The 20,827-nt window shown below is 47.1% G+C and overlaps 1 pseudogene; it reads left to right on the top strand.

Moving 5' to 3' along the window:
* The first annotated feature begins 9,432 nt into the window (after positions 1 to 9,432).
* The window catches only part of LOC123139564 (pentatricopeptide repeat-containing protein At3g29230-like), a 55,819-nt pseudogene continuing 44,424 nt past the window's right edge, over positions 9,433 to 20,827 (top strand).

The raw sequence follows: 20,827 nt of genomic DNA, 5'->3' as shown, positions 1-20,827 counted from the left end.
CAAGGGCCGAGGATTCATGGATGGCATTGGAAGTTATGGTGGCAATGGAGAATGCAAGCACTAGTGATGCCAATGGAGGCAATGACATTTGAGGGTTCTATGCATTCATGTTTTATGCATTCTTGTTTGTGTTTCAAACGCATGGTATTAGCCTTAAATTTTAACTTGTAATTAAAATATTGTGGATTTAAATTTGAATTTGAAATGTTGTTGATTATGTGTGTTGTGATGCTGCAAAGCTTTAATTACTCTGTCAAAATCTGAGTTGTGATGTTGTTGATTATTGTTGGTGAAGTTGAGCCTAGCATAGTTAGGATTTGTTATTGAAAAGTATGCACCTAGTTTATTTCTGCATTAGCATACTGTTGGTGTTGTCCAGTGGCTGCCTCTTGTTGTCCCCTGGCGTAATGTGTTGCCTCGACATCATCCCTCTTTTCCTTGTGGTGCCGTATACTCCCTCCATTTCATAATATAGTGCATATAGATTTTTGAAAAGTCAAATTTTGATCAAGTTTTTCAAGAAAAAACATTTACATCTAGAATGTCAGGCATATATCGTTAGATTCATTAGGACACCTTCAAAGCTGACCCCCAAACCGGACACCGCATCCGTCCGCGGACCGGGGTAGCAGTCTACGAACACTGATGCCGGAGCCAACCATCCAACCATAGCCGCAAATGCCCGGTTATGCGTACTTGTATAATTTTTAAACAAACCAGATGATATTCATTCCTTCTTTGATAATTTTTTACAAAAAGCGGATGCTTTTCATCTAAACCCGAGACAAAATTACATTTCTACATATTTCAACCAAACCATACTCTAAACCTAGTCTAAATAACCACCGGCGCCGATTTTCCATGTCCAGCCGGCCATGAGCCCCGGAAAATGAAGCTCCGCCTCCGTAGCCAGCAAGCGGTTAATCAGGGTCATTTCTATGATAATGGGGTCATCTTCTGTAAAAGAACATTAATTATTATTAAATTAGTGTAGGATTTTGTAATTTCATTGCGGTCAATTGATCTAGTGCATACAAGGCAGCTCCGTCCCTAGGTTGGCCAAAGAGCCCACGGTTGGGACGCAAACAAACGCTTAACGACCCTACGCTGAAGGTGGCTTCGGGTGAATGCGGAGATCGCCTTCATCTTGATCGGGCATCTTTACACATAGGTCTTGGTATTTGGCGCTCATCCTACATCTTGATCTTCTTGCCTTGCACGCCATGAAATCCTTCGTCCTTTTTCCCCTAAGGAAACCTGGGGTAGACCACCTGACAAAGTTGTCACCCCTCATACCATGCGTACATAGAAAAATATGGTCCAAAATACCGCACGGATAGGAATCCGGTGAAACCACCTTCCCTTCGCACAAAGCAGATACAAAATCTGCCAAGCCATGAGCAGCTTTCTGTTCCTGCAGATAGCAAACGAGTTCAAGAAATCTAGTGAGGTCTCTTATTTAACTTCCGAAGTTTGGTCTAGTTTACACCGGGCCACAACCTGATTAAGCCAACATTTCAGCCCAACTAACAAAGTCAAGCAAAATGAAATTTTAGTGCAAACTCTCTAGAAAAGCGTTGTTTCCACTGAAGAGTATTAAAAAATAGTCAAATATTTTCTTAATGGAGTGCCCGAGCCAAAACTGGTCGACAATTTAACAAATACTCACTCCGTTTCTAAATATAAATATTTTTAGATATTTCAATACAAACTACATATAGATGTATATAGACATATTTTGGAGTGTAGATTCACTCATTTTGCTTCGTATGTAGTGTCTTATTGGAATCTTTAAATAGATTTATATATAGGGACCAAGAGAGTATATGTCAAAGTTTGAGATTTTAGATCTTACAGGAGTATCCAAATTACAGCCAAGAAAACCATAAATACTCCCTCCATTTCTAAATATAAGTATCTTTAGATATTTCAATACAAACCACAACTAGTGTCAACGACGTTCTTATATTATAATAAGGAGTAGATATTTTCACATTCAGAAGTTGCTTGTGATTTTAGATTCGGAGATGCGCCACTGGATAGTGCCAATCAAGTGGGAGGTACAAAGGAAAAAAGAATGTCAAATCAAGTGGAAGTACAAAACTTCATTTTCCAAGAACCAGTGCCGAACAAGACCTTAGCGTATGTCAACGGAGGATATTTTATCGGTTTTTAGTGGCACCGACCACTCGGAGAAAGTCCCTCTCGCGATAAAGCGCGGGCAAGCACCATGGAAGCATATTCACTCCAAAAACTAATGTACCCACACCAAACCTATCGCCAATGCCAAGTATATATACATATACAACAAGCACCACACTTCAAGCATTTTAGGTTGACCGAATACGGTGGCGTTATCGCGGAGCATATGCCATCTCCTCGTCCGATTGGCCGGTCCATCTCCGGGCGGACGGACGTACGTGGACAGGACGCCGGCCGCGAGACGCGTAGCATGCAGGCGTAATATGCTTAGCACATGCTTGCACAACACAAACTCTCGCCTAGTTCACACTCACACACGCACATGCTCAACGGATTACTACGTACCTTGTTGCTTGCTCTGGACAACGCTGGCCGATCGTCAATTATATATGCCATCTTCTTACCAGAAGCATCTACTCTGATCAGCTGTCGTGTTCTCGGGATGGACCACCCATATTGCCGTGGTCGTCTGAAATACTAAGGGGCTGTTTGGTCCTAGGCCTTGCATTGTCATATTTTGCCACATATTTTTATCAAATTTGTCTAAGGTTAGTTCATCAGAATGAGAGCCACAAGTTGGCAAGCCTAAGAAAATCTTGCCATACTTTTTATGTGTATTGCCATGTGGGACCCTAGTGTGGCTTGCCTAAGGTATGGCTTGAACCAAACACTCGCCTAAGTTAGTCAAACATGTCTAACTTTAGATGTGGCCACCTTTGATAAAGTTAGTCACAAACCAAACAGGCCCTAAGGGTTTCTTGGCCAATGTCATGTTAACAAGAGCCTTGCATGTCCTAACCACTAATTTGTCCAAGCGCATGCATGCATGTGTTGTTAATGACGGCATGCATATCATGGAATGGAGTGGGAGGATATTCTTTCCTTGGCTGGCCAATCATTCGCACAAAGCAAGCTAGCCTGCCTTATCTAATACGTTGTCCAGATTCTTGCCTCGCCGGTCGATGCGCCCTAGCTTCTATCTGGAAGTTCCAAAGTTTGGTTTGTGTCATGTGAGCTAGCCGGCAGTCGGCACGGCACGCTTAGGTTGGATCTTGTGGAGGAATAGGTGTGGAAAAATGGATGGCTAATGGATCATATCCAATCTGCCCTAGCCTAGCTAGTGTAAGTGGCCTAACGAAGGCTCTGCGCCTCTGCCACGTTGCTTTCCACCCAAAAGTCATTTTTCTTGCTCTCGTCTTGAAAAGGGCCGTTTTCACATTTGTTTATCCTGCGTGCCTGACATCATTAACGCTTTTCTTACAAGAAACACAGTTGTAAGATTGATCTAACTGCACTACTTGTCCGTCAGTATGATTGATCTCATCAAGATTCAACTCTTTTCCCTAAAAAAAAGTAGCTATTTCTCCATCGTTTTGCTGCTACGAACGCACGCAGAGACAAAAACAAGATATGACAAGATAGGTGTCCATTTGTACCAGTAACTACTACTCATCTACTCCCTTCATTCCATAACGTAGTACGTCCGCGCTTCCCAAAATTTAATGTGTGATCAAATTTAGATCTCGAAAAACACAGACACACCACATGGTGAAATGAAGAGAGTAGCTAATAACTAGTTTGTTTCTTCATAAACTCCGGCCTACATAGTTGTGCCGCCGCCTTCGTTAGGCCACTTACACTAGCTAGGCTAGGGCAGATTGGATATGATCCATTAGCCATCCATTTTTCCACACCTATTCCTCCACAAGATCCAACCTAAGCGTGCCGTGCCGACTGCCGGCTAGCTCACATGACACAAAGAGACCTTGCAGCTGCAGCTGAAGGCAGGCGCGCGCCACCTACGCACCTTGTGATGCAGGTTAGGCTCACCAACATACAACACACAAAATTAATCACGGTCACCAAAGAGAAAATCTGACCAGTCAGCTATCGAAACCACCATTTCGATCGAGATCCTGCAACTGTACCAGTACGAAGTGCGCCTAACCAGCACACTTGCGTAGTACACACTGCTGATTAACCCTACCATTTGAACCCCGACAGGAAAGAGGAGACGGTTTCGATCCAGATCACAACTGTACCCCACTGGCCACAACGAACCTAACGTGTGTTTGGTAGCATTCCAACCTAACACGGTTGTTCTCCTCTCATACATTCTCAGTGTAGACATGTTAAGTACATGCATTTGTTGTTGTTTGGTAGCGGTGTATGTGCCGAGACATGATAAGTTGAGACTCTGTTTGGCAAGACATGTTAAGTACATGCATTTGTTGTTGTTTGGTAGCGGTGTATGTGCCGAGACATGATAAGTTGAGACTCTGTTTGGCAGCTTGCATCTGTTTAGACATGTTTGTCGGCACTGTAGCAATTGGTATTTTCAAACAATGAACAAAACATTTCAAAAATGTGATCAATTTTTTGAAACATGGATTTTTTTTTGATAATTTAAACATTTTTAAAAATTCTAAAAAAACATAACAAATTTGAAATTTTGACCTTTTAAAAACTGTAAACAAAATTTGAAAATTTGAAATTATTTTGTAAAATCAATTTTAAAAATCAGATTTTATAAAAAAATGTAACAAAATTTAAAATTCTGAAGGTTTTCCGAAAATCTTACCAATTTTTGAAAAATTGGACATTTTTCAGAAAAAATAAATTCAAATCTGGTCATTTTTCAAAAATTTGAACAATTTTTGGTATTCTCAACATTTTTTGAAAATTAAATTATTTTTTACAAATTCTGAACATTTTTTAAACACATTGTCACTCGTTTCGCTCATGCATGCTGACGGTGAACGGCTGTTGGGGTGTTCTCTCTCCGTGCATGCTAAGAGGCTATTTGAGCTGAGCTCGTGCATGGAGGCCCCGTGCAAGCTGAGGAGGCCCGAGTTATGGGCTTTTGGTCCAGTCCGGCTAGAGATGCTCTTAGCCCATCATTAACCCACGGCCTGCTGGTAGACTGATGCTCGCCGTCAGCATGCTGAATCATCATGATGAAGGCAATGTCAGCACATACGCATACACTTTTTCTTTTACGCAATACACGTACACGTACACTTAACTTTGCTGTTCAATCACTATCCACCCAGAACTGCATCCAATTGTTATAACAGCACACACGAGTAAATCACTTATCTTCCTGACGTCCGTGATCGAAATGATCGTTTACAGTTAAAAAACACCCTCACTCAGCCAGCCAGCGCCAATACACAGACACAGGATAAGGGCCGACGTTGGTCGTCGCACGTAACTTGTAGTGCTCCGTACGGATCAAGATTAATTGCTTGATGCCGTATGCGTCGATTGATTGATCGGGGCAGGAAGGGTCGGACGACGCACAGGTACTACACAGCTGTGTCATCTTCCTTCCACGAAATCCATCCTAACCAACGACTAGAGCACCAGCCAGCTCCTAGTGCAAGGTCAAGCTGCAATTTTTAATGCTTAAAGAAGGCTTATCTGCTGCTTAACCTCCTTCTTATCCTGTCATACTTTGAAGACTTCATTACAACAAAGTCCCGGGAGGAATTTCCCTGCGTTTTGTCCCGTACAAGCTCGGCAGTGTCGAGGTGCAGTGATTCTTGACCAGGCTTCCATTTTCATTTGTTTTATGATTCCACCTAATTCAACGCCAGCTCTTTCGGTAGCACAACTACGGCATATTTAGATTACAGAGTCCTGTCGAGTTCTCTCTCTTTCTTTGCGTTTGCTGTAGTCTACGGCCCTTGTTTGCTGTTAGCAGATGGCCGGTGGCCGGTGACCGTGTGATCACCGTACTAGCAAGCACAGTCCGAGAGCATCTATAGTCTGCCTTGGCAAATCCGGCCTCTCAAATGCCCGCGGGCGCGTCCGGATGTATTTGTCGGTATCTTTCTTTTTTTTCTCACAATCAGATGCCGCAATTAACATATCTTAAATCCATACAAAGTCTTGCAACTACGTGAACGATACATTACACACATTGTTCGCCTACTTCATCGGAACATATGCCATCGGACGATCAAAATTTGACATGTTTTTCCTACGTACTAGCTTAAGAAGAAAATCATCCACAACTGCCCTTACCCTTCCCTTTGCCCTTGCCGTCCATGTCGCGGAAGTAGCGGTCGAAAACGCAATAGGGACCAAGCCGGATCTGTTGTGCTCCTTCTCCTCCATGGGGGCGGTCCGGCCATGGCACAGACAGCCTGATCCTGCTCTCGGGCGAGGGGGCGTACGTGTGTTCCTCCGTTGCCGCTTCTTCAAGCTGCGGGCGCGGATGGCTTCTCCTATGCATGCGCCGCAGCATCCTCCGCCATGTCGGCAGCGAGGTGGGCCATGGCCACCCTCATCCTCTCCTTCCCACGGCGTGCACACCGTCCTGATAGCAGTCATACTCTTGCGGACCGATGATGGGGAAAGGGAGCTTGGAAGCCTCTCGGGAGGACCGCGATGATCTAGCTTCGGAGGATATGAGGACCCGGTGCAATGACGCAATGGACTCGCGCCAGACAGATACCGCCGTCGGTCGGGCACAGTTCTCCCGGGAGCGGCGGAGTGCAACGCCGACGGCCATTGCCTCCTCCATCCCTCACGGGACAACCCAGTCGATGCGAACTGGTCAGAGTCAGATCCGCTGCCTGTCATGCTGAAAAAGACAGGAAATTGCCGGACAGAAGGTTTTGACCCGTGAAGGGGATAAGGATGAATATATGTGAGGATGGGTGGGCCAGCGTGGGCCAGATCTGGCGTGACGGACGCGCCCGAGCCTCCCATATCCACATCATATTTAGACTGGATACGAGGTGTGTCCGATCGGCCCAGATGTTTAAGGCCGGTTTGACGCGTCGTTTTGATCACCTTTTTTTAACCGGTCACTGACCAAGCCGTCCATCCGGACGGACGAGGGGTTGAGGCACCCATCCCGGCGTAGATGCTCTTTATTACTACTCCGAGTAGTCGTTCGACATGGATAGGGTCCATTCCAATGGCGGAGCTAGGGGGACCAGCAGGGGCCACGGCTCCCCCCAACATGCAGAATATTTTTGAAGATATACTCTGCATGGAGTAGTAGGATCATATATGTAAAGAGCTATGTGCCTGCTTGTACATCCCTCTCCCGAACAGCATTTTGACAAACTAGAGTATAGCGTTCCTCACAGAAGATCCCACTGAAAGATATGGTGAAAAGTGCAACACACACACACACACACACGAGTCACACTCCCCTGTGCCTCTTTTTTATTCCTGCAGTTTCTCTTCTCTCTCCCTATTATGCATCGCAAAAAAAAAAGTAGTACGAGGCTAAATATACAAGGACAAGGCAAAATCTGGTGTGGTGGTGTTGTAGTTTCGTCTAAAAAAATCTGGCGTTGTAATTTATAAATAACTATTGGTTAGTTCGTTTTCAAAATAAGTTTAAAAGTTCAAGCTGGCATTTTATTCAGCTTAAAACCTACAAAAGGCAGTTATTGATGGATTTAATAGAAAGAAATGTATATGCAGTTCAATTGATGATTGTTAGTTCATCATCATCTAATTGCATATTTTGCTTCCATGCTATCTATGTGACGTATTTATGTTACCAACACTTTTTCAGTAACAATAGTGCATATTTCGCTATACATACGCACGGCTCATTCAAATATATTTTCCCAAAAAAAAAATCCACACATCTTGTTGAACTTCAGAGTTTGCTCAATGTTCGGCCCCGCTTGTGCATAATTCCTGGCTCCGCCGTTGGTCCATTCCACCTTTGCTCATTAGAAATATTTTAAAGAGCACTAGAAATTACAATACTAATTCTGCAGGACGACGACACCTACACGTAGTGGTCGTCTTTCGACCGCTAGAAGTGGTTTCAGTATTCGGCGTTGCACTGACGTGCCGGGAACATGCATGCAGAATTGGGGTTCGTTCCGGCCCTGGTCTCCCATCGTGCGCACAAAATGACTAGAAAGTAAACAAGCCTGATCAAACTCTGCTTTGACAATTAAATGTGAGGGTGATCGGGATCAGAAGAGCTGACTAGTGTGAGGCTACACTTGCACACGGCTTGTTCTTTCTGAAGAAAAATGTCAGGGACTGGATGGTCTTACTGGAATGCAAAGGTGTGCGTGGGTAGCTGCAATTTGTATACGGTTAGGATAAGAAAAGCAAATAAAAATGTAGAATATGCTGGTAGTTGCCTTCTGCGCAAGATATGCAATTCTTTTGTTTAAGATTTGCAAGTAGCAGTACGGCGTATGAACGAGTGCATTCCTTCCTTCCGGCATTGTACGGGATTGGCGCGTGCCGCGTTATAGGATTTTAAAATGATGTCGGTGTTGGAGATAAGATCGTTGCCAGAGAGCGGAGAAGCATAGCAGCCGGTACTTTTTTTAGATGATTGTGGCAACAAGAAAGCAGACAGATAGCCTGGTAGTACATGGCGTGTTCGGCGCACAAGGTTTCCCTGATCTGCTGCTTCAAAATAAAAGCCAAACCTGCGTGAAGTGTGAAGTGTGCCAAACTTTCCTCGAGTAAAGGGAGATCATGCGTGCTAGTGCTGCCATTCGACCGAACGAACGTATATATCCTACGTGATCTGAATTGCCATCGACATAGTTGATTAGTTTTCACGCCCGTAAAGTGAAGGCACCTAACGATCTGTTGTTCAGAAGATAGGAGGCGATCGATGGGGTCAAACCCTCCCGATCACGGCAAAGATCGACCCATCTTCTTGGCATGAAACCCAAGATCCGCCTGAAAGCCAAAGCAGATATATCCACTATCCACTAGTACTACCGAACAGCAGAACTGGGGTGTGGTCTGGATCATCATCCGTCCAGCTGCACCACACCACCGAGCCGATAAATCATTAGCATCCCCCGACAGAAAGACGGCAACATGCCAACTTCCCGACTCAAATTAATTAGAAGTCTTCATGGTAGTACTAGAGCCAACTGCATTCCTTCCGGCATTCTCCTCAGCGAGCATAGGATGCGTCCGATCAATCATCTCACCACGACGATGGTACAACAGTTTGATAGCCATGCATGAGTATGCCTAGCTACTTAGCCGGATCATGTTCTTTTTCGTGTACAGCATGGACGAGCCGCGAGTGAAGAAGACGACACTGCCATACAAGCGCTAGCTGCTAAGTTATTTCCAGATCGAATTTCGGTACAGTATACGTAGCGAGTACAGTGCGCTGCAAATAATCGAGCCACACGTGACACATGTACGCATGGCGCTAACCGGCGGCGGCCGAGATAGTTGACAAACGCGACGCGGGCCGTGCCAGCCATGGACGCGGGGCCGGCCGTGTCGGCGGGGGCACGAGCAGAGGCAGAGACACCAGGGAGTTCACCGTCGGTCGGCCACCCGGCTCGCGGGAAAATATCAGGTCAAGCATTTCGGCGCAATAAAGCGGAGCGTGGAATGGATAGCGGCAGCGCGTTCGATTCGATCAGAGTCAAACGGAGCGTGCACCTGGCATGGCATGCCTGGCTGAGCTCGACACACATGCGCCGGAGTCCAAGGCAAGAATATGCATTGTATGCAGCATGCTCCCTCGGCACAGCACCACGGCTTGTGCTGTCGCCGCGATGTCTGCAGCAGCGCAGAGATGGCCGCGCAGAGGCATACCAGCGCACACATGGAACGGTGCAGCCGTGCAGGTGCGTGCATGCATCAGGGATCAGACGGTCGGTCCATCAGGCTGGCGCGTCCTTTCTCGGGCGACACGATCGTCTTCTCGGTGCGGTGCTCCATCCGTCTGTTCGGCGAACGGTCGGCTGCTTCTCGGACACCTCGCCAGCTTGATCTTTCATGTTAATCTCGAGCTGAAATGGCACCGTGCCAGGTGTGGTGTCCCTTGCGTTTTTTGGTGCGGATGCTACTGGAGAGCATACCTAGTTTCTTGGAGAGGATGAAAGAGGAATGGCTGTCTTTTCACTTTAGCTAGACATCAGGCGACTGAGTTTTTCATTTTGGGTCAGTCAAATTTGTTGCCGTTGATTTAATGTGCTTCATGATACCTGTCTAAGAGGTCTCCATGGATTTGACTGACACTGTTGTTTATTCAGTCGATTTTCTGCCTTTCCTTGCTCGGTGCATGCTGCAGCCCGCATTCATGCATGTCTCCACTTCGTGACTGTAGCACCCACAAGGATTGATGAAATGCATGCCAATTTTTTTGTGCGTGCATGCCTTTTTTGCTTGTTCTTGCTTTTTTTTGCACGTGTTTGCTTTTGTTTTTTGTTTTTTTTTGTGTGAGTTTTGTTGAGTTTTCTTTTTTTCTTTATGTGTATTTTTGGATGTTGAGTGTGTGTAAATGTATGCGCGCAAGTATTACATGTATACATTGTATTAGAGTATGGAAATTTCACTGCTATATGTTTCTTCTTACATATTATAAAAAGTGTAATTTTTGTACTAATTGTAAGGAAATTTTTGCTTTGAGTTTTATGTCACTTTATTTCTTATTTAAGGGTAATACGACTAACACAAATTCATTCATGCTTTGAAACTTATTTTTAATGTGAATTCTACTATTATACTGCATATATAAAACATGCAATTTATGTGTATATATAAAACATGCAATTATGTGTAAATTGTGTTGAGCATGATTTTTTTTCATTCCTTTTCTTCTTAGAGGTTGATACCAATGCCTCTACTTCATTCCTTTTTAGAAAATGTTGTTTTTTATTTTTGTGTTTTAAGTAAGTAGACACGCAAGTACTATACACCATGTGTGGAAATTATTGTAGAGTGTGAAATTGCAGTATTATATGTTTCTTTTTTGTATATTACTAAAAGTGCAATTTCAGTGCAAACTTGTGTGCAATTCTTTTCTTTTTTTTTCTTAAAGGGGTTCGTTATTCCCTAGAAAACTTCATTGTTTTGATTTTGTTTTAGTTTTTTTTTCATTTTCTTTCTTTTTGAAGGGTTTCATTCTTCCATAGAAAACTTCATTATTTTGTTTTTCATTCCATTTTACTTCTTTAAGTGCAATACCGATATCATTCCACTATTATATGTTTATTCTTGCATATTATAAACAATGCAATTTATGTATAAACTGTGTGCAAATTTTGTCCTTTTTAATTTTCTTCTTCTTAAAAGGAAATACTAATGCCACTAATTCATTGTTTCTTAAACAACTTCTTTTTTTATTTTTCCATGTGTAAGTATAAATGCAAGCACTATACAATATGTGTGTAAATTATCCTCCGCTCCTAAATATAAGTCTTCTTAGATATTCCAATATGAAGTACATACAGATGTATATAGACATATTTTAGAGTGTAGATCCACTCATTTTGCTCCATATATACTCCATATTGAAATCTCTTAAAAGACTTATATTTAGGAACGGAGCGAGTACTAGATTGTCAAAAATTGCACTATTATATGTCATTCTTTGTGTATTACCAAAAGTGTGATTGGAATATAATGTTGTGTGCAAGTTTTTTTCACTTTCTTTATTCTTAATGGGCAATACCTGTGCTACTAACATATTATTGCTTAGAAAAATTAATTATATTTATTTTGTTAATTTTTATATCATATATAATTTCTGAAAACTTATAAAAACCTGTTGTGTGCACTAATGTGTAATGCATGCACTTATCACCATCGAACTGAAAAGTTCGAATGCATGCATGTTAGTGAGACCCACCATCATCCATGCATGACATGCGAACAATTGATTGAATGCATGCATGCATGCACCCCCAGCCAGGCCAAGCGTTGCCACCAGAATGAATCCTGCGTATAAAAAAAAGTGACTGACCCTAAAACAGAATCAGTCGAATGGCACGTGGCCAGTCCCCTGTCTTTTCCTGCCAGTCGACATCATGTCATCCGCACCAAAAAAAGCAAGGGACACCACACCTGGAACGCAGAGTTCTGGTTAGTAGGTCAGGTGTATGCAGTCCAATGCGTTTACCCGCCTCGCGCAACGAAAACTGGGCGATTTTGGCTGGCCGAAAACGTCCCGTGACTGGCTCCGAGCTGACTTTTCGGTGGTAAACTTCCGCGGCCGCGGACCGGCGGCACGGCACGGCCGCAGGGTGCCCCGGTGGGATGTTTCCCGGCATGAGCGCTCATCAAAGACGTCGGAATTACTACTATCGCCGAGAGCAGTCCAACTCATGGTTCATTGCACTTGTCCGGATCAGAGACAGAGCCACCGAAAGATTCCGAGGTTGATTGGTTGATAAGCTGCGGACAACGTTGGAGACGGGGACGGCGACGGCCGGGACGTGGTGGAACGGTACTCGCCCGGCCTGACAACGTGCGTGACTGTTGACCCCTATGTGCAGTGTGGAGAGGCTCGGGCGTCCTGAAATGTACAGCCAGTAGCTAGGACGACCAAACGTGTGTATGACACTGCCACGACGGCCACATGACAATGTTACTGTACCATATTCTTCTTCTGGTGAATGCTTCCGTCGCCGTGTAAAACAAGCATTGAAGCAACCCAGAAGTGATCGATGCAACTACTACTGTTCTCGAGAGGATAATGCACACTCACGTAACGTGGGTGGTGGCCGGTGGCCTTATCCTGACAGTGTTGATCCTAGCTAGTACCAGCAACTTGCATTCGTTAGCTAAGCTAATCCTCATTTGGAATGACACTCTCCTGAGTGGTCGACTACTTCATCACCTGGCAGATCCTTCACTTCAACAAATGTATCCGATCCGCCACTTCGACAAGTTTAGTAATCACCCGGACGCTCTGCACGCTATCTTCATTCCTACCCAGAATCAGTTGGCACAGCGGTCTTCTCGCGCCGCAACCACGTTACACTGACCTCGTCACTACATAAGCTTCGAAAGCATTCGGCTAAGTCCTCCAAGGACCATTTTCGCCGTCCGGTGGCACACGACTTCGCCTTAGCCGCCTCGCGCGCCGCCACTCGGTTGTGCACGTCTTCACCACTCGGCTGCCCCGCGCATCTTCATTTGGCTAGATATGTAGTCTTACATTCGACCACTTCACACGTCATCATCATTCGGCCGCCCCACGCGTCGCCACTCGGTTGGGCACGTCTTCACCACTCGACCGCTCTGCGCGTCGCCACTCGGTTGCGCACGTCTTCACCACTCGACCGCCCCGCGCATCGTCACTCGGTTGTACACATCATCGCCCCTCTGCCGCCTCGCGCGTCACCATCAGTTGGACATGTCTTTACCTCTACACCCCCAGCACGGGAACGACTAAGTTACTCATATGGTCAAACCTCATATCGCACTCTGTAGCAAGCTTACCTCCTTCGAGCATCACTCGGGGGCTACGCACGACAGTTGGCCATGTCACCCTCAGGGGTTACGCCCATTTGGTCAACCTATTGATCACATCAGGAATATTCTTCTGACCAAACATGCTCGGTTCGCCGAAGATCTATAAGTGAAGCACGTCCACTCGGACAAATACCCCTTTCATGCAAAAGGGTGAAAACGAAGCTCCTCTACGGATACAATATACTCTTGCAAATACCCCTTTAACGCAAAATCTAACGGTCAATATAAGAAGTACTACTGGAACGATTACTCCCTGGAGTGTCCGGCTTTTTTCTACAGTCGGCAGCTTCAAAGCCGAATTCATTCACCGTGCCGAGAGCATGAAGATTCACCTGCTTGACCGAGTTCCAGGCTGAATTTATTTACTGTGCCGAGTGCACGAAGAACAGTCCGACTGACTCAGCTCCAGGCTGAGCTTATTTACCACGTCAAGTGCCTGAAGATGCATCCGATTGACTCAATTTCAGGATTGACTCAATTCCAGACTAAAAAAATATTTACTGTATCGACTGGATGGAGGTTTACCAGGAGACTTAAACCCTCTGCCAGGCTCATCTAGTCCTACAGAGGCTCGGGGACTACACCCAGTGGGTGCACTCAGCGTGCCCCCACTGGAAGAGAACTCGGAAAGAAACATTTTGTTCGATGCAAAACCAGCTCCAGAATCACTCGACCTCCGAGTCAGAGAAGAACAAGTTCGATCAGTACCAGCTAAGAAGATTTTTAGTTCTCTCAGACCCCCGCCGACTGCCCGCAGTCGATGGTGGTCTCGGGGACTACACCCAGTGGGTGCACTCAGCGTGCCCCCACTGGAGTAATCTCCACTCGGTACGGCCTGACCAGTCCAAGTGACAAACAACAACAAAAAAGACAGGCTCTAAGACTCCCGCCGACTGCCCGGAGTCGACGGCAGTCTCGGGGACTACACCCAGTGGGTGCACTCAGCGTGCCCCCACTGGAATGGTATCCACTCGGAACGGTCCGCCCGGTCCGAGTGACGGCCAAACAACAAAAAAAAGACACGTTCCAAGCATGAAGAAATTCCGAGTAACCAGTTACTCGATGCAGGACCAGCTCCAAATCACTCAAAAAAAATTGCTATAAGGTGAGTTCAACGCTCCTCCGCGGACCCGTTTGAGCTCATTTCACTCGGGCACCATGCAGACTGGAATCCGTCAAGGCAACAAGTGAAGATAAGACCGCCGGGTGACCAAAGGAAGTTCATAAGTGCCTCCGTAGCACTCGACTCATCTGGGAATTCACCTCGACTCGACCCACTCAACCTCGACCGATTCGGGGGCTAATGACGAGGACATGTATTGGGGGTAGGGTAACAGGCCTGACCTAAAGACCCTACCCATGGACACCGTACACTTTGTACTGGACCCCTGGGCCAGATCGCCGTCCAGATGTACCGCAACTTGAAAGTCACTCGGACGGCAACAACCACTTGGAGCACGGCACTCCACTCAATGAGCTCATTCCACTCGGCCGGGTAACTCATTCGGATATGCGAAGACCAATAGTCAGCATAACGGTTTTGTAGTGGCCAGGTATTATGGCATTGATACTCCACTTTGTAACATAGGAGGTGAGGGGGTGGCGTACTCTATATAAGCCACCCCCACCACTAGACTGGGGGGGGGGCTCTTTTCTTCCACCTCTCTCTCTTTTCACCATTAGTCTCAGGACTTAGCTCAGGCATGGGGATCAGTTCCTCTCTCTCACACACACATTGTAATCTCCGGATATATACTCAGATAAAACAAAGCCTCTCCGGAGCACGAGACGTAGGGTTGTTATCTCCATCGTGAGAGGCCCGAACTCGCTAAAACCACCGTGTCACCCATATGCATCTCGATAGATCATGCTCCATTATCCTACCCCTCTCTTACTGTCGGAGTCGTTCCCACGACACCGCACGCCCGGAGAGCGGCGCCAGTGTTGAGGATCAGGTATGCCACGCCGGTCTCCCGCCTCTCTTCGTCATGTCCGCCCGCCAACTGTTTGTTCCTTCGCGCAGTTGCTGCGCATGTTCGCCATGTATCGGCAGAGCAACAGCGACGCCAAGTTCAAGTACCTCCACGTTTACAAGCGCATCGACAAGTGCGAGAAGTGGGCGGAAGTCCGGCGCTCTCTCGACAAGGCCAAGGAGACCTACAAGCCGGACGCGCCGACTCCGGGCACGTCAGAAGGGCGGCCGGACGGCAACAAAGGTGCCAAGAAGGGGAAACACGCCGAAGCGGCCACCGCTCGAGTGCAGGAGTCCATCGAGCACTGCATCGCCGACGCGCATGCCCGGGCCGTCCTTCGTGAAGAGAAGACCGACGCGCGGTGGTCGGCGTTGATGTCGAGCAGCGCCGCCAAGCTTGACCTACTCCGGACCAACGTCGCCGCGAAGAAGAGGCACACCGACCTGGCTTTCCTGCTGGGCGGGGCGGACATGCTCCAGAGCAACAACGAAACATTCAAGGCGTGGTACTTGGCGGAGCGTGGCCTCATCCTGAACCAGTTTCCCTCGAGGACGCCACCCACGCCCACGCCCACGCCGACTCCCACGCCAAGCCCGAGCGATGATGCCGCCGAGACTCCCCGTAGCGCAGAAGCCACGCCAACGCCGTCAAGCACAGAGACCCCGTCAAGCCCGCGCACGCCGACTCCGCCGACGCCGGAGGCCGACCTCGCCGTCTGATGCGCACGCGCGTCCCTCCTGCTTTTTGTACGCCGAACTTTTTATCTGATCGCCGAACTAGTGGCCGCTTGATCGCCGGATTTGTGGCGTTTATTTTGTGCGCGGGAAGACTACGTTTGAATTTGCCGCGGCTGGGGGCGGCGCCTGGGGGCGTGGCTGGGAGTTAGGTCGCCCTCAGGGGCCAATCTAGCGCCGGTTCGCCCCAAGGCCGCTCTTTTTCGGTGCCCTGGGAGGCTGAACGGCTGGAGATGCTCTAAGTGGGCTGGGAGATTGGGAGGGAACGATGTGTGCGCCTGCTTAGAGGAGCCACCTCTGCCGCCGCTGCCGGCGGCGATATGGTGGGTGGCGAGGGTCGGGGCGCACCGGTGTCGCCCCTCGGAGCGAGCCAGAAGCGGTGGTCGCATGACTTGGTTGAGTAAATTGGCAACCAACACCACATTTATGGACCCTAAATCAAAAACCATAGGTTTTATCTCTCTCTTTTTTGGCAACATATACTCCGTAGTGGAGAGTGAATCGATTTTCACGGCACTAGAGCCGACATATACTCCGTAGCGGGCCTCTACTGTACACAATCGATTGCGTTACACAAGCTGGCATGCATCAATAGCATGTGATCAGTGTCTATCAGTTTTCGGCTATTTCAATCTGTATAATGGTTTATTTGCATTTAGTAAACCCCTCGCCGTTCGCATACGTGGTGGGAACTTTCCGGCCCTGACTCCGGCCGAGCGCTGAACCGTTCGTACATATGCGTCGGAGCGTGCTATAGAAGGGTTCAAAATTTAGCAAATTAAATTATAAAATAAGGAATTGATGGACAGTTCTGCTTCTCCCCGTCTACCCTATAAAATCAGCCCCTCCCTCTTTAGTAGGGGTAAAAATCTGTATTTTCTTCAATCTACTCCCTCCGTTCCGTTGCTCGTCGTGGTTTTAGTTTAAATTTGAACTGAACTAAAACCATGGCGAGTAAATCGAAACGGAGGGAGTATGTAGCTCCAAAAAAAATTCTTCAAAAAAAAAAGTCCCAAGGCTGGAGGGCAATTGCCCTCCTACCCTCAACATAGCTCCGCCACTGCGTGCGACCACAACGATGGTACTACTACAGTTCGATAGCCATGCATGCGGTAACATAAGGTAAAATTCATAAAGCAAGCACTTGTTTTTTTAGTATCACATAACTGTATTTCTCTTGCACTTGTACTAGCACTTGCACCTGTATAAATCTAGTTATTTCTCTTGCTTATTATAAATCCAGTTATTTTGTTTGCATCTTCACATTTGCAGGATAGAGCATATGTGAGCCAAGTGACACCACCAGGACCGTTGCCAGAGCAAGCAACTTTTGTGCTTGATGCTATAGACTCAATTCCTCAAAGGACAATTACAAACACAGCAACAAACAGATGAAGGGTGAGAGCCAGAAGAAAATCAAGAACTACAAGTGAGCAAATACATCTAGATGAGCCTGGTTCTAGTACACAAGCAGGAAGACAAAACAAAAGAAAAAGAAAAACAAGCAGTACTGAAAGTGGAGTTGGGAGAGGAGATGGCAGAGGAGGAACTAGCTAGAGCAAGAGGAGTTGGGAGAGGGGCTACCAATGGAGCTGGCAGAGAAGGAGCTGCCAATGGAGCAGACATTGGAGGGGCTGTCAGTGAAGCAGGCATATGAGGATTTGACAAAACCATGATGAGTAAATCGAAACGGATAGAGTATGTAGCTACACAAAAAATTTCTTCAAAAAAAGTCCCAAGGCTGGAGGGCAATTGGCCTCCTAGCCTCAACATAGCTCCGCCACTGCGTGCGACCATAACGATCGTACTACTACAGTTCGATAGCTATGCATGCATATGCCTAGGTAGTTAGCCGGATCATGTTCGTTTTGGTGCACAGCATGAGCGAGTCGGAGTAGCGTGTGGTCGAACATACATAATCCCTCTCCTTGGAATCACAAGAACAAGAACGTGAGGGCCGAATGAAGAAGACGGCACTGCCATTCAAGCGCGAAGGACATCTTCAACGCCGACCCGCAAATATCTCCGGTATATGTCCGTTTTTGTGTCCAGACGTGGTCCGACAGGATGCTGGAGTGAGACACCCAACGCTAATTACAAAGTATCCAGTTGGGGGAGAAAAAATAGGTGGAGATCATGCATATGGTGGCTATTTGTGGTGTGATGCCCGGTTGGAAGGAGAGAGAGCAAAGGGGAACCATGCATGTAAAGAGAGAGAAAAGAGAGAAGACCACACAGAGGCCTTTGATTGGTTAAGTGGATGTCGGGATATCTCTCCAATTTGCCCAAAAACAGAAATCCAGACCGCTTTACGGACCGTTATAGGTCCCATTGAATTACAAAAGTGAACAATGTGTTCGTCCGGATATATATACCGATGTTTCGCGGGTAAGATGCCCTAAATGTGAAGTTGTCTCCAGATCAATGTGTAGCTCGTATAGTACGCTGCAAGGAGAAATCATCGAGAGACACGCATGCATGCACACATGGTGTTAAGGGCATCTCCAATACTTGTAAGATAGTTGTTGGTAACTTTAAAGAAGAGTAAGGTTGTATGTAGATGAACCAACACTCTTGCACAAGCTTCAATGTAGAACGAGAGAGCACCTTATAAATTATCTCACATCGTATTAAACAAACTAGATATACAACCTATTAAATTAGTTGTATGTTAAGATGTTGTTCGATGACATAACATGTTTTACCAACAAATTAACATACAACCTGTTGGAGATGCCCTAACTGGCCGCGCCGGACGAGATAGTTGACAAACACGACGCCAACTGTGCCAGCGAGGGACGTAGCCATGGACGCGGGGCCGGCCGTGTCGGCGGGGGCACGAGCAGAAGCAAGAGACACCGGGGAGTTCACCGTCGGTCGGCCACCCGGCTCGCGGGGAAATATCAGGTCAAGCATTTCGGCGCAATAAAGCGGGCGCGTGGAATGGATAGGGGCAACGCGTTCGATCAGAGTCAAACGGAGCGTGCACCTGCCATGGCACGCCTGGCCGAGCTCGACATACATGCGCTGGAGTCCAAGGAAGAATATGCACTGCATGCACCATGCTCCCACGGCACAGAAGCACGGCGTGTGCTGTCGCCGCGCTATCTGCAGCAGCGCACACATGGCCGCGCAGAGCTATCACCAGGGCACACGTGGAGCGGTGCAGGTGCGTGCATGCATCAGGATCAGACGGTCGGTCCATCAGGCTGGCGCGTCCTTTCTCGGGCGACACGATCGTCTTGTCGGCGCGGTGCTCCATCGATCTGTTCGGCGAACGGTCGGCTGCTTCTCGGACACCTCGCCAGCTTGATCTCGAGCTGAAATGGCACCGTGCCATGCATCCCTTTGCAGCAGAGGCGCTCCAGGGTCCACACACGCGAGGATCTATCGAACCAACCGCACCACCTCAATCTCGATAATGCTAGAGTGCATACCTAGTTTCTTGGAGAGGATGAAAGAGGAATGGCTGTTTTCCTGCCAGTCGACATCATGTCATCGGCACCAAAAAAACTCAAGGGACACCACACCTGGAAGGCTGGAACGCACAGTTTTGGTTATTAGGTCAGGTGTGTGGGAGTGTTCGATCGCTCAGTGTAAAGCTTTACACGCGCTCATCTGTGGTACGTGCTCGGCCTCGGTTCCGTGGCACAACCGTTCCTCACGAAGTGATCCTATCCGAAGTAACCACGGAGCGCGCGACACCGCAGCATGCAGTCCAATGCATTTACTCTACTCGTGCGACAAAAACTGCGCAAATGTTGGCTGGCCGGAAACGTCCCGTGACTGGCTCCGAGCTGACCTTTTGGTGGTAAACTTCCGCGGCCGTGGACGACGCTGATCTCGACCGGCGGCAAGCCACGGGCACAGGGTGCCCCGGTGGAATGTTCCCCTGCATGAGCGCACCATCAAAGACGTCGGAGTTACTCCCACCGAGACAAGTCCAACGCATCGTTAATTGCTGTTGTCTGGATCAGAGACAGAGCCACCAAAAGGTTCAGAGGTTGAAGAGCAAGTACTCCCTCTGTCTAGCTGTATAAATCATCTTAGATTGTGCATTGTGATAAAGGCGGAGAGAACAACGAGAAAACTTAATATTTATTTGCTAAGTAATACCATTGCATGCAATGAACTGACCACGACATGTTGTGTTTGATAGTACAATAACACAAGTAGCTATAAGGAATAGAATATTATATCTTTTGCTTAGTAGAAGGAGAGAGAAAAAGAGAGAGAAGAAAAGCGAGTTCTTGGTTAGTAGCTGGCTTTAGCACGAGCCCCAAGACGCTTTATGAGGTTGTAAGGTGGACCAACTATTAATAAAATAGTACATATAAAACTTACTACTCTTTACAGCCCAAGACGCTTTATGAGTATTGTACATGCTGGCTATAAAGTTGGTTGTAGATGACATGACACTCTTTACAGCCGATTGTTGGCTATATTATTAATCATGCTCTAAACGGCGAGAACATTGGTGAAGGGGACGTCCGACTCCGGGAAATACGACGGCCTGGGACGTGGTGGGACGGTACTCCCCCCTCCCTTGACAACGTGCGTCATCGACGACCCCGACCGGCGTGCGTTGTGAAGAGGATTCGCTGGTCGCCGGACTACAAAGCAAAACAAAAAGAAAAGAAAAATGAAATATGCAGTGCAGCCAACATGACAACTGTTAGA

Source organism: Triticum aestivum, chromosome 6B (genome assembly GCF_018294505.1).
Source record: "Triticum aestivum cultivar Chinese Spring chromosome 6B, IWGSC CS RefSeq v2.1, whole genome shotgun sequence".
Taxonomy (NCBI): domain Eukaryota; kingdom Viridiplantae; phylum Streptophyta; class Magnoliopsida; order Poales; family Poaceae; genus Triticum; species Triticum aestivum.
This window is presented reverse-complemented; position numbering and strand designations above follow the sequence as displayed.